Consider the following 14204-nt stretch of genomic DNA (forward strand, 5'->3'; position numbering starts at 1 on the left):
ACTACATACGGTTTCAGTGAACCTAGCAAAAGGCCCTCACCTCGGTGTTTGTACGACACCTGAGCAGACGTGTGGATGGGAAGCCTCACAGCTTCCCACGTGTCCAGGACCTCCCCTGAGATGCAGGCTCGAGGGAGGAACGTGGTGCAGCCACGGAGCCATATGGAGTGTGAGTGCCATGCCTCAGATGTGTGGGAGCCACATCTGTCTGGGCCTCACAGGATGACCTGCCCTCACCTGTGCCCTCAGCATAGCAGCCCGCCCACCCCCTCTGCCCCTCCAGCTGCTTTCAGATGCACACCTCCACAGGTCATGTTTTTATTACTCTAACGAATGCTCCAATTTGCAGAAAATCATAACTCAAGTCCATGTGGACGCTGGCCCATTCCTCACAAGGAAAATTAATGGCAAACAGGCCTGGCGACTCCACTTGTGCAGGGCTTGAGGAATGATTTCATGGGGAAGCAAGGCCCAGCTTTGTGTCTGCAGCACAGGAAAGGAATTTATTTGAAAATTCTGCCATAAATGTTCTTTAAAATAATGTCAAGTGGCCTGATGCTCATTCAAAATGAATTTACTCCAACCAGAAACCTGCCAGGGGGGTGGGAGCATATATATGCTCCCATTATACACACACACACACACATACACACACACACACACTTGGGAAAAGAGACCTCCACGACCAATGTATGGGCAGGATCTGGTGTGTGTCTTTTCCAAAGAGAATTAAAAAAAAAAAAAAAAGATTGTAAATTTAAGACCCAAGAGAAAATTGTCTTTAATTCACCAAGAAAAGTGATTACATTTGGGAAGAACAGGCCTTCTCTGGAGCTTTGGTGTGATTCGTAGTGCGATGTGAAAGTGAATCAGAAGGACCCAGGTCTGGGCAAGCTGGTGGGTCTGGGAAGAAATCCATCCGCGAGCCCTGGTTGTTGACATGGCCCCTAACAAAGGATGCGTCGTCGCTGCGCTTTGTTTTCCCCGAAGACCGGCTGCCCTGGGTCCCGGCCCGAGAGGGTGCACGTGTGGATGGCCCGGTGAGGCTGGGCTCCGGAGTGCCAGCGGGGAGCTAGGCTCAGCCCCACGTCCCTGTTCCGGAAGGTGTCTGCCGGTGGTGAACGAGTGCATTGTTGCAGGCCAACAGACTTGTTAGCCATTCCCTTCTCCTGAATTAAAAAATTGAATTATACACTCAGCCTAGTTACTGAACCTGTAAAGTTTATTAAAGTTTATCGACCATGTGTACACACGTCAGGATTTAGCTTCCACCGCCGCTCTCAAGCTGGAACATTGAATTAAGAAGCAGCGCCTGGCCGCGGCGCGATGGGCTCCAGCCGAGCTACAGGTAGCAGAAGTCTCCCCCAATTAGACATAATCATCACTCACAGTCAATAATTGTGCTAAAGGCTGCTTTCAAATCTGTGAGGGATTCGCATTTAATGTACTGATTCAGCTTGTCTGAGCCAAATTCGCTGTGTACTGAAACCAAAGCAATTCAGTTCTTGCCTACGGCCCTTCTGGCAGTTCATCTAGTGCTAGCACGGGAAGGACTGCAAGGTACAATTTAATCTGAGACATCTGTGCACAGACAGGACCTTCTCCTTCACGGAGAGAGACGGGGGATGGCTAAGCTCTAGTTTTATGTGAAGAACCAGGCCTTATCTTACCCCTGAAAGAGAAAGCATTTCAGATAGAGTAAAAAGCCAAATCAAAAAAATTTTTTTTCCTTGGGTTTATGAAATGCACACTGCAGCTACTAACAGCTTTCCTGCTCCAACCGGCAGAAACACTTGAGCCGTGATCCCGGGATTAACCATTTAAGGATATTACGCTTATCACTGGCTGCAGCTGACGGAGGAGATCTTTATTAAGTATGAAAGGGAAATGGCTCCTTCTTTGTGAGTTTGCAGAAATATTGAAATGCCTTTATGCACGTCTCTTGCCTCGTGGTGGTCCCGGAGAACGGCTGTTTATTGCCCATCTCACGCCACCTCCGGTGGGCGAGCGCTTCCTCGCATCTGAGACAAAGATGCTCCTCTGTTTATCGCGCAACAGTGTCCATGGTATTTTGAGGCTGTTCAAGGAGCTGTGTGTGGGATCGGCTCCCCCGCCAGCTGTGAACATGACGAGCCAGGTGGTTACCGTGGCCCACGACACACATGCGGTCCCTCAAAGAGGTCCTGTTGTTGGATTCTGACTCCTCTTCATGCATGAAACTCCGTTTGTCTTCAGCTGAGTTTTCAAGAGTGACGTGGTCATACAAACCCTTGACATCACATGCACACACAATGGTAGCATTGGGGTGGCTTTAGAATTGTGTCCACTACTTTTATGAAAGGAAATCTGGACAGATTTTGAAAACACATCTGGTTGGCCTAGCATTCAGAAGTCTGTAGCAAACAGCACAGCCACTCAGAAGACAAGCCCTCGCACGCCCATGGCCCTGGCGAGGGTGTCTGGGGCTGGAAGAGCTCTGGGCAGGGTCGAGGATCATGCGGGGGGAGAGGACAGAGCAGGGGATCAGGCTCTCAGTTTCCAGAGTCTGAGAAAGATGGGTGTGCATCCCGGTCCATGGGGTCCAGGGCCAGGCCCTGCCGGATGATTCACTTTGGCCACATCTGTGCTTGACCTTCTCACTTCCCGTGGCGAGACATCTGGTGAACCCAGAGACGAGCCTCCTGTAGGCCTGCTGGGAGCCGGGGAGACAGGCCCTGTGGTGTCCTGTGGGTGCCGGCCCAGGAATCCTGATGGATCGGCACCAGGGTGCCACCCCCACTGCTACAGCAGGGGAAAGGACACCACTATCGCCATACTGCCAGCACAGCAGTTCCCAAGCTCCCCCTCACTGAATCTTCCTGACAACCCCGTAGGTAGGGACTGCCATTACCCCCAGTCCACAGCCTGGCAAACTGAGGCTTGGACAGGTCAGGTGACATCATCCCAGTGAGAAGCAGGTGCAAGCCTGGATTTGAGCTGAGGACCTCAATGCACGGTGGGGTGGGACAGAACGGAGTGGCTTCCAGGGCTCCGAGTCTTCTCCCGGATGTTCCAGGTGAAAATACTAAAACAAGAAAACAGTTGCTCTCAGTCTCAGGGTTGACGTCCAGAAGCTGCTGCAGCCCTCTCCAAGGCGAGCTTCCTTCCATCCCGGCCAACAGAAACCCCCACCTGAGGCTGCCCACGCAACACGCAGAACACATGACACCCATACACTACACACAGACACAGGCGTGCATGCACATGTATGCACAGACGCATGCATACACACGCCATGATTTGCTCACATGCACACACATACACACACAGTACACAGAGACACAAATGCATACACATACCACAAATGCTCACACACAAACACATACATGTGTACACATACCACACACCGCTCACACACATGCATACACACAGCACACACATATGCATACACATACACACACTTACTTCTCACATATGAATGCACATGCATACACCACATACTGCTCACATGCATACACAGCACACACTGCCCACACACACATGCATACACATACAGCACACACTGCTCATGCACACGCATACACACAGCACACACTGCTTGCACATACACACAGCACACATTGCTCACACACACATGAATACACATGAATACACCACACACTACTCATACACACATGCATACACAGCACACACTCCTCACACACAGATACATAAACACAACATACACCGCTCACACACATGCACACAGCACACACCACACACTGCTTGCACACATACCACTCACATTCTTCGAGCCCCTACAGCTTCCAGTGCACATCCTCCCACAAGTCCTGGCTCTGGTCCCTGGAGAGGGCGTTGCGTTGTGCTTGTCCCCTCCAGTGCCTGAGGATCCTCACTGTCCCAGTCCTAGTCGTGCTCCCCCACTCCACCCCACTACCATGTCACTGCCTATGCACATGGGACTCCATGGGATGCTTTCCTGCCCAAGACAGACACTGCTGCCGCTGAGCCAGCCTGTGCTCCCTGCTCATGGCTCCTGTGGAACCAACAATCTCCCTGGAGCTTCACGCCTTGCAGGAACTATGAACGTGCACTGGCAGATCTAAAGTTCCCAGAAAATGTGGTTTATACTCAGCAAATCACTGCCCCATCACTTACGGGTTTTCTGGCCTACTAATTTTTATTGCAAGGCTCATTTTGGTCTTTAGTTGCTCATTTTGAGAGCCGGTGACAGCAGTTGCAAGGCAGTGCATGGAAAGGATCACTCCAACTTCATTATTAACTTCATTTCTCTTAATATGGGTTTTATTAATCGAGCAATCACGTGCAATCTTCAGACAATTTACTGAGCAGTTAACGACCAGATGGGGAAGCTCAGTCCTTCAAAGTAAAGCTAGTGGGCCTGAACACTTCAACCAGTCTGAGATTTTAAACGTCAGTGCAGCCAAACATTGTGCACAAAATGTACATAACGTATTTCACAAGTTTTCTCTCCTCCTACTTTCTACATTTTCACGATATGAAATCCCGTTTAGTTACAATCAAGACAGAGGCATATTTATAGAGAATCCCCATAACACATTATTATGTTTGCTACCCGTGATCATCCCTCCAAGCCCTACAACCCAGATAAAATTTTATTTTCCAAATATGTTAAAAAGAAATGCAGGATCAAAAATAAATGCATATATATGCACTTGGACTTACATAGATGCACACAGATATGTACAACTCCCATGGTTTATCACATGCTTGGCTTAGGTTTGAGAACTGAAGATTCAAGCAGATCCATGTGTTTAGAGAGATGACAGCCGACTTGAGGCAGCGTCAGAGTGGCACAATGCAGAAAGCGTTCAAGACTAGTGTTGATGTAGTGAATGGTATCTGCAAATGGATATTTAAAAAAAAAAAAAAAGCAAAACTATTGGACCATAGCAATGGTGCTGTCCACAGGCTCCACGCACTCATCTTACTCTTGTGAAGGTGCCTCTGATGGAACAGAACCAAGATAACAGTCCAAGCATGATGTATTATATCTTGAATCTCAAAAACTCTACTAGTAGGCAGCATTTCCTGTCAGGCGCTCAGCCCCTATGAGGAAATCTATTTTACCTGTACCCTTTGTAAAGTGCTTAGTAGATGTTTATCCTCCTTAGAAAAATTAAGCTTGGTTTGGTAGCACCCTAAGCGTGGTCTAGCTGGTTGTTGGATGTTATGTTCCCTGGATGAGGTCCGCACTCTGCAGGAGTCTTCTGTGCCAGGAAAGAGCTCCAGAGTCAGCCCACAAGGCTGAAGGAAAGCCTGCCTCCCAAGGCCCAGGCTGCTCCACTGGTCCATCCAGAAGCCTCAGGGAGGCTCAGGGCTCCTGGTAGCTGGGGTGCCTCCTCAAGTTTGCACGGATGAGCAAGAGATGGAGAATCTGCATGCTCCATGTCCAGTCAGCCAGTAAAAGCAGGTTCCCTTCCCCATTATGAGGGAAAGATGCAAAACTTGACTCATGGAAAAAAGAGTTCCTCTTCTCAGACAGTCAGCATGCCTGTCCCCAAAGGCAGAAGTTTAGATTCAGAAGATGGTGCTGTAGAAACCCAGCCCTCTCCTCCTGCAGCTGAAGAAAAGAAGCCCACAGACTTGAATTTCTAGTTATATTACCCAAGTAGAGCACATGGAACCAGAATTAAAACAAACATAACACACTCCGATGCCCAGTTTTCAATGGTAGGGTACAAACATTTGCTTCTGCGTGGCTCTTTGTTTCACGGAAAACTCACTAGGCACCTCATTTACCCTGGAAGTAGTTCTCTTTGAGCACTTGGAGACTGGCCGTGCCACTTGGTTGCCCATCTTGAAACCCTGGTCTGTGTCCCCCCTCAGCCAGAGAGTGCACCAGGCTGTGTTCCCCAAAATATATTAGGTTGGCCCCCAGTGAATCCTTTCTACTCAGGAAAAAAAAGAAAGAAGCATCCCTCTCCCCCCGAAATAAATGATTTCCACTCATCTGCTACTATGTTCTGGAAGCTACGAGTCCAGGCGACACACACTGTACACGTGTGATGAACTTGGGAGAGTAAGTAAATGGATTAATTCAGTGGTGGGTGGGTGGATTCTTTATATGCTGCTGAACCACGCGTGACTCTTCCCCACCTGGAAGGTGCCGCGGCCCAGGCTGTGTGCCTAAAACCTGGGTGGACGGTGGTCTCAGGAACCGCAGCATGAGATGAGGTGAATCCTCTGGGGCCTCACTGGGGTCGAACAGGTGGCTTGACTGGCGTTTCCTACAGTTATGCGGGACTTCTGCCGACCCGTCTGCAGGCATTCATTTTATCAAAACAGCAAATACCAGATTAGCTTTATTTCCCTGCATCTTTGTGATTAACTTCTTTATTAATAGTTTACTTCACATTTCATACGGGAGCCCTCCTGTGGCGAAAATGGTCCCTGGGAGGCGGCAGGCGTGTGGGCCACACTCCCGGCCTGCCTGCTGGTTCAGATGGGAGATGGGGATATTTCTCTGGATAACAGTCTTTGAGAGACTCTTTTTTTCTGACAACCTCACAATCTAATTAATATTTGACTGTCGTGTCTAATTGCAGTTGAATTTGCCGACACTCTCGAAGAATCTCACATCGGGTGGTGTGACGGACGGCTAGCCAGGGGCTGGTCAGGGCAGTGCTGTGAGATGCTCTGGTTAGCTCCCTATGCAGGGAGATTTTGCGTTACTTTCAGAGGTATAAAACGATTACACTATCCGCAGGGTAAATGTAAGCTTCAGGGCCAGAATTACTTGCTTAGCTGGAATGTGCGTGGAAATAAAACTCACTTGATATTTGCCTTATTTTGAAAGCACCCTTGCTGGACCATCACATATGTATGTAATGAATGTTCTTGTTTTTTCTTTATTTTTCACTTTAGGACACTTGTCTTTTTGACACCAGTAACATCAATAGTAAAACACCACTGCTATTTTTTTTAGTGGAAAAAAATGAATGTTTTAAATGTTGCCCTAATATTTCTCATTTCCTTTTTATGGTTATTCAGCTTGTTTTTGTGAATACAAGATGACAGCGTGTAGGTAAGAATGTCACACCGGATGTGACTGCTTACTTTGAAAGTTAAGATAATTTTTCCACGATAGAGACAGAGCATCTCTGGCCTGGTTTGCCGAAGATGCTCTTGGCAGGAAGCGTTCGGACTGGTTGATAAAAAGGGAATGAGGCGAAGGTGAAGTAGGCGTGCACATTTCAAAATCAGGCTCGTGGAACAGAAAGCCCCAAAGACAGAGAACTCACCAACATACTCATTACAAAAAATGTTTCAAGTAAGTAAATGCAAATGCATATTTTATGTAAGTGTTTCAACTGCTACAAAACATGAGAAGAAGGACACCTGGGTGGCTCAGTAGTGGAGCATCTGCCTTTGGCTCAGGGTGTGATCCCAGGGTCCTGGGATCGAGTCCCACATCGGGTTCCCCACAGTGACCCCTCATCTCCCTCTGCCTGTGTCTCTGCCTCTCTCTGTGTCTCTCATGAATAAATAAATAAAATCTAAAAAAAAAAAAGAATTCTAAAAAAAAAAAAAAAAAAAACATGAGAAGACACCATCCAAAGGCATTCTTTAAGAATAGTGACACCTATTCATATTTATGAAGTGATTAAGTATAGTTTTTCCAACCCAGAAAAGAAAACAAAGAGCTAAGGGAAATGTGGAGAAAGAGAAGGAGAAAAGTTCTTCGCTCACAGGCCTGGTGTGGAGCCGGCCTTGGGGTCAGAAACACCAGTGTGTGGATGCTGCGCCTGGTCCGGGAGGCTGTGTGTGACACCCGCGTCAGCACCGATACCACCGCCCAGCCTGAGAGCCGGGAGCGCCAACCTCCGGGTTAACTCTAATTGGAGCCTCCTCTAATTAGGGAAAGTATCAGCTGATTCTAATATGCAGCAAGATCATTATCATTAGGTCAGTGCTAACTAATTGATGTTTGTGTAGAATAGAATTTGGGATTACAATACATTCAGTTTAGCAAAACAAACTAGGTTGACCTGGGAAGCCACATTGCATCATCCGAGCTGTGGCTTCATGTAAACATCAAGGCTTATCTACATGGCTTTCGTGGTTTAAGAGCCAGCTCTATAATGAGAGCCGGGATTTTGTAAATGCAACCTCTTGCATCTGTCATTAGGTAATACGAGATGTGGAACCAGATCTCAGATATCATACAAGCCCATCCTACGTAAAACTTGAGTTTTCAGAAAGCTCTCAGGGATGATAAGGCAATTAAGAGTGTGTTTTGTTTTGTTTCTTCAGCACATTTTTTCATGGCAGGTAGCTATGTAATCACTATTTCAAATCTGAAATTGTCAGATAAAAATTATTAGCTGTGCTTTCTCAGTGTAGGTCAAATTTCCAACTTGCCATTTACCAGAGTGTGGATGTGTCAGTTGAGTCTGTTTTATTGACATTTGATGTGGAAACCTGTTGGTTGGTGAAATGGGGGGGGGGGGAATAACTTACACCAGGACCTCAAGGGAAGAGAGCATCATGGGGTGGGGGTGGAGGCGGCAATGCAGCTGGCTTTGGCAACTGGGGACATTGATTGCTTTGATAGTGATAACCACTGAGGCAGTTACAAAAAAAGAAAGATCTGGTATTTAGTCCTGTAATTTTAAGAGGACAGTTTTGCCCCAGGTAGTCATCAAGCTCGGTGGCATTTCCTGCTCTGCTATCTATATACCGTTCATTCTATTCCCCAAGACCCTTGGAAGCTTTTCATGCTATATTTTGATAGGCTGTTGATTCAATACATATTTACTGGGGGCCTGTTATAGAATGGTCTGCAGAAGCACAGGATGAATGAATGAGACTGACAGTGAAGGGTCCTCATGGAACCTCCAGTCTGAAGGGTATGTATGATAGATATTGCACAAGTCTCATGAGTGGAAATGCAATGGGTGTTATGGTCCAGGGAATTCTGGATCCACTGGGCACAAGGAATAAGAGGATTCCTTTCATGGAGAAAAGTATGAGTGGGTTTCCCTGAAGAAGGGATCTTTGAACTAAGATCTCAAGTGAGAGGGAGAAAAGCAAAAAGGGTGAATGGTCAGCATGCAGTGGGGTGCTCTGGGGTGAGGCTCAATTCATATGCCCAACGCTGATCTGTCTCCCAAGCTTCAGACTTAAAAACCCTGATTTTCCTTGATGCTACCAGAAACCCAAAGCTTAGGATGCTCAAAATACACTGTTTCCATGGGAGTCCCCCCCACAGCCTGCTTATGGCCAAAGCTGTGACACGGGCTCCCTCTTTCCATCTTCTCCCCAGTCCCACACATCAGCAAGCCTGTAGGTTCTCCCTCCAATGGGGTCACAACCTGTCACCTTTCACCTGGGCTGCTATGAGGACATCCTCTTGGTGTCCACCATGCCGTCCCATAGCAGCCAGAGTCTTCTCTTCAAAATGTCAATCAGCTCATGTGGCCTCTCCAATGATAACATCTCCTAGGCCACTACACTACACCTATCAGAATGGCTAACACCCAAAATACTGATGGCACCAGATGCTGGAGAGGAGTTGGGTCAACAGGAACTCTTTCATTGCTGGCAGAAATGGTGCAGCCACTTTGAAGATAGTTCAGGGCTTTCCCACAGAACTAAGCATATTCTTACCATATGACCTGGGAATCACATCCTTGGAATTTACCCAAATGGGATGAAAAGTGAAGACTATGCTAAAACCTGTTCGTGAATGTTGATAGAACCTTTAGCCATAATTGCCAGAACAGTGGAAGGATGAGATATCCTTCAGTAGGCAAATGGATGAACTCTGGTCCCTCCGTACTACAGAACGCTATTCAATGAGGAAACACAGAAAGGAACTATAACAGTACAAAAAGACATAGAAGAAATTTAAATGAAAGTCACTAAGAGAAGCCAAGCTGAAGAGGCCCCATACTGTGTGATTCCAACTATAGACATTCTGGAAAAGGATCAGCGGTTTCAGGGGTTGCCGCCAGGGAAGGATGAATAGGTGGGAAATGGAGGATTTTGGGGGCAGGGAAACTACTCTATGCAATCCTACAACAACTGATAGACATCATTATGTCTGGCTGGAGCGTACAACACACAATGAACCCTTACATAAGCTCCAGACTTTAGTTAATAATAATGTGTTAATATTGGTTCATCAATTGTAATAAATGACCATGATAAGATAAGATGCCAATAGTAGGGAAAATTCTGTGTGTGTCTGTGTGTGCATTTGTATATACATGTGTGTCTGTCATTGTATGTCTCTGTGTGCACCTTCACATGTGTATGCAGGTGTCTCTGTGTGTGCATGTGAGTCCCTGAGTGCCTCTGTGTTCATGAGTAGATGAACGCCCATGTGCGCATGTATGAGTGTGCATGCATATGTGTATGCATGTGCATATGTGTGTCTGTGTGTGTACCTATGTGCCTTTGTGTATACAACTACACATGAGTATGCCTGTGTGCATGTGTCTCTGTGTGTCTATGTGTGCGTGTGTATCCCTGCATGTCTCTGTGTGTATGTGCTTGTGCCTGAGCATATGTGTGCCTACATGTGCGTGAGTTTGCATGCATATGTGCATATGTGTGTGTGCATGCATGTGGGTCTCTGTGTGGGGATATATGTGTGCGTACAGTAGCATATGTGCTCCTCAGTGTGCGTGTGTGTGCATGAATGTGTGTGCATGTACATGTGCATGTGTGTGAAGGCTCAGGGACCGTATGAGAATTCTGTGCTTTGTGCTCAATATTTACGGAAAACTAAAACTGCTCTGGAAAACAGTCTGCTGCAGCGAAGATGCCTCGTCGGCTTCCTGCGGAGCCCAGGATGAAATCCGGAGCCCTCGCCATGGTCACTAGTCCCTGAGGGACCACTTGTGCCCCGGGCAGAGCTCCAGCTGCAGTGACTGTGGTGCGAGGCCGCTGCCAGGCCCGCCCCTCTCCCAGCACCTTGCATGCAGGACTCTGCCATGGACTCAGCATATCTGTGCCACCACCAACTCCCTCCCCCCCGTGTGGTGGTTTATGGGTCTTAGAAAAGGATTATGTCTCGAGTGTGGAAGGCTCTGGAAGAGAGATGAGAGAGCTTGTTTTTCTCCCTCACTCTCCACCGTGTGAAGAGCCCTCACCAGAACCTGGCCAGCTGGGGCCCTGATCTGGGATGTGCAGCCTCCAGATTGTGAGGAATACAGGTCTGCTGTTCAAGCTGCCCATCCGGGGTGTTTTGTTACAGCAGCCCGGCTGGCTGAGACTGCCTCTAATCTCTTAGGCTTCGACGGGATTATCCTCTCTAAGAGGCCCCCTGCCCCAGCCTAAGCGCCTGTGCACCCGACTGCAGCATGTGGCCCCAACCAGTCTGGAGCCCCCCATGAGGTCTCTGCTGCCTGTTGCTCTCCTGCACCAGGGCCCTCTAGGGGGTGGGCTTGTCCCCCATTCCTCTGGGATGAGACTCTGTGGAGACCCCTGCAGCAGGTGAGGAAACCAGCCTGTGGTGGGAGCTTTAGGAAGATCCTGCTCCCTGGATATAGGACCTGAGACTGGGGAAGGCAAGGTGGAAACGCAACCTCTGATGTGAAGCCATCCGCAGGCTTCTGCTCCATTTTCTAGTTGAGAATGGGAAAAAGTGTTTATCAAGGGTTGATGGAAGTTAATTGGATGAAACTCGCCAAATTTTAGTAATTTTGGACAACACTAAACACAACTTTCCTTCAAACAAAATACAAATCTAAGCTCGTTATATGCTTCCCTCACTCAGGAAACAACCACTACCAGGTACCAGGGGTTCTAAGACTAATAAAGCCGTCTAGGTCCTCGTGGAGTTAGTTACAATCTCTAGAAGTAAGTGGTGAGGATGAAGCACTACACTCTGGCTGGTGTACGTGCCCACCCACAGGCAGCCTGGTGACTCTGCAGTCTCCTACTAGCGCTGAGCGCAGGCACAGGAGTGGCAGGGACAGAACCCGTCCACAGTGGCCATTCCTGCTCAGGCTGGACACTTCCCAGGGGTGCTGCATGCACAGTACTCAGAGTTCCAGGCCCCAGGTACAGCTCTGGCTGAGCAGGGACACATGCGGGGCCAGTGGTCAAAGGTGGACTCAGAGGCCATCGACTCAGTGTATTGGTGACCATGCTCCCAAAACCCCAGCAGGCCAATTTCTTGGGCATGCTGCACCCGGTCCTCAGCTCACTGGTTGTTTTGAGCCCCGGGACACACTGAGAGCAGCTGTACTATCAAACCCATTCTCACCCTCACTGTCCCCTCGGAAGCCATCACTCCGTCAGGCGACAATGGGCCAACAGCTATTGGCCCTTGTCATCCTGCTCTTCTGGGAAGCACATATCAGTGCTCGGGTCACACCTTTGAGATCCCAAGAATGAGTGGTCAAGACAGCTGGAAATGAAAATGATTATGGAAGATCCCTCTGAGAACATGACTCCGACTGCTTGCATGCTGGGGACACCTGGGTCACATTGGTTCTCAGGGAACCCATGGGACTCCGGGCTGACTTCAGTGTGAGGACATGCTCAGGAGGCTCCTCATGGAGCTGTGACTCATGGGGAGAGGTGCCTCAGACCGCTGCCTCTGCCTCTCGAGGTGGAGACAGCCCAGCTGTGGCCACAGTCTCCACCTTGTGGCTTTCCCACCCATTCTGTGGGTGTAGAAGACTGTCCTGTTTTCCAGGGAACAGAGCTGCAGGCAACAGGCTTCAGAGCTCACCTGCACTCTCACAGCAAAAAAAGAGAATATCAGGGTATCAGCAAGGTTTGACGGGTTCTCAAGCCACCTAACCACTTAGAGTTTAACTATTTTTGTTTTACAGAATATACAAGATACCCTAGGGTTGGCAGCTGTGTGCCGTGCGGGGAGGGGGTTGCCTGGACCTAGGTGAGGTGGTATTCATATGCCACAGAGTGGCCTGGTCACTTCTTCACATTACAGAGCTAATAGTGACAGATGGAGAGACAAGAGGGTACGGAGACTGGAGATGGACACGAGTGCTGGAGAGAGGGGCACCCATTACTACAGACACTGTGGGAGCTGGGAGATGCTGCTTACAGGCTTAATTTTCGAAGTAGAGCCAAAGTGTGTGTTAGGAGATGAGAGAGAAGGACAGAGAGGGAAGGAGGAGGGTCCAGCAGGGGCAGCGAGAACCCAGGGCTCCTGACACCCTTCCTCACACCCACCTCACTAAGGGCAACACTGACTTCTTACAAAGTCCTGCAAATACTGTGCATTATGCTGTGTTCAGATGACCTCATGCTCTTGCACCCAACTTCCTCCACCGAGACCCGAGGGGAGACCCTGGGAAAAGACATGCTCACCCCATGGCACCCCGTGGCCCTAGCAACAGAAGACACCACACTTCCCCTGTTGGACATGTGTCCCCTGGGTCTGGCTCTCAGGAGCCGCCTCACCTGGGACCATGCGCCCGCACGTTTCTTCACAGCACCCCTCTCCGAAGACCCGTCCTTGCTTGCAGCCTGTTGATGCCTGCCCTCCAGGAGCAAAACATTACTAAATCTGCACCACGGGAGCAACATAAAGGGCTTTATTGTTCCCAGGCCCGCTGACAGCACATGTATTGTCTCCATGGCTGCGTGGGCCGTGGTGCTAACGTGCCTGCTGGTTTAACTATTAACCAAGCAGGTGAGTCACCACCAGGCCCTCGCTTCCCAGCCAGTTCTGCTGAGATCTGTGCCAGGCGCTGCCCTTTATTAAGATTGAGATCCTTTATTTCGGGTGATAATTGCTACATGTGCTCACAAATGATTTATTGTTGTTGATGGCAATGCACACTCAGAAAGTTTGCCAAAGGGTGTGGATGGGCATTGATAGGTACATGAAGATGACAAACAAGGAACTAGATCAAACTGCTACCAGTGGTGAGTAGCTATCCCCTTGTTTCACACTGTGGAGACGGGGAGCGGCGCGATCGCCCCGAGTGATCCCAGCATTCCTGTCTGCTGAGTCCAGGAGCTCGAAGTGTTCTTAGACATGTACGGTGATGCCAGGCGGTAATCTGGGGGTGAGTTACAAAGACCCAGGCTCGGATTTCAAAGAGCAATGCAGACACCCACGCTTTGGCATACTTTGCATTGCTGAGTTTGTGGGGCAGACAATTTCGCATTTTCTTCTCTTAATGAGCTTCTCTCCTTTTAAACTTGCTGTTCTAGGCAAATGAAGCACCGGCCTGTTACCTCGACAAGAT

General features: G+C 48.7%; 1 long non-coding RNA gene across 1 annotated transcript; it reads right to left on the reverse strand.

The window, feature by feature from the left end:
* Positions 1–807: 807 nt before the first annotated feature.
* Positions 808–13561, reverse strand: LOC140622392 (uncharacterized). Its single transcript, XR_012022162.1, has 3 exons — positions 13411–13561; positions 4687–4863; positions 808–3064 (listed from the first exon to the last, which is right to left on the reverse strand). It is a non-coding gene; the product is annotated as an uncharacterized lncRNA (long non-coding RNA).
* Positions 13562–14204: the final 643 nt, after the last annotated feature.

Source organism: Canis lupus, chromosome 31 (genome assembly GCF_048164855.1).
Source record: "Canis lupus baileyi chromosome 31, mCanLup2.hap1, whole genome shotgun sequence".
NCBI classification, from domain to species: Eukaryota; Metazoa; Chordata; class Mammalia; order Carnivora; family Canidae; genus Canis; species Canis lupus.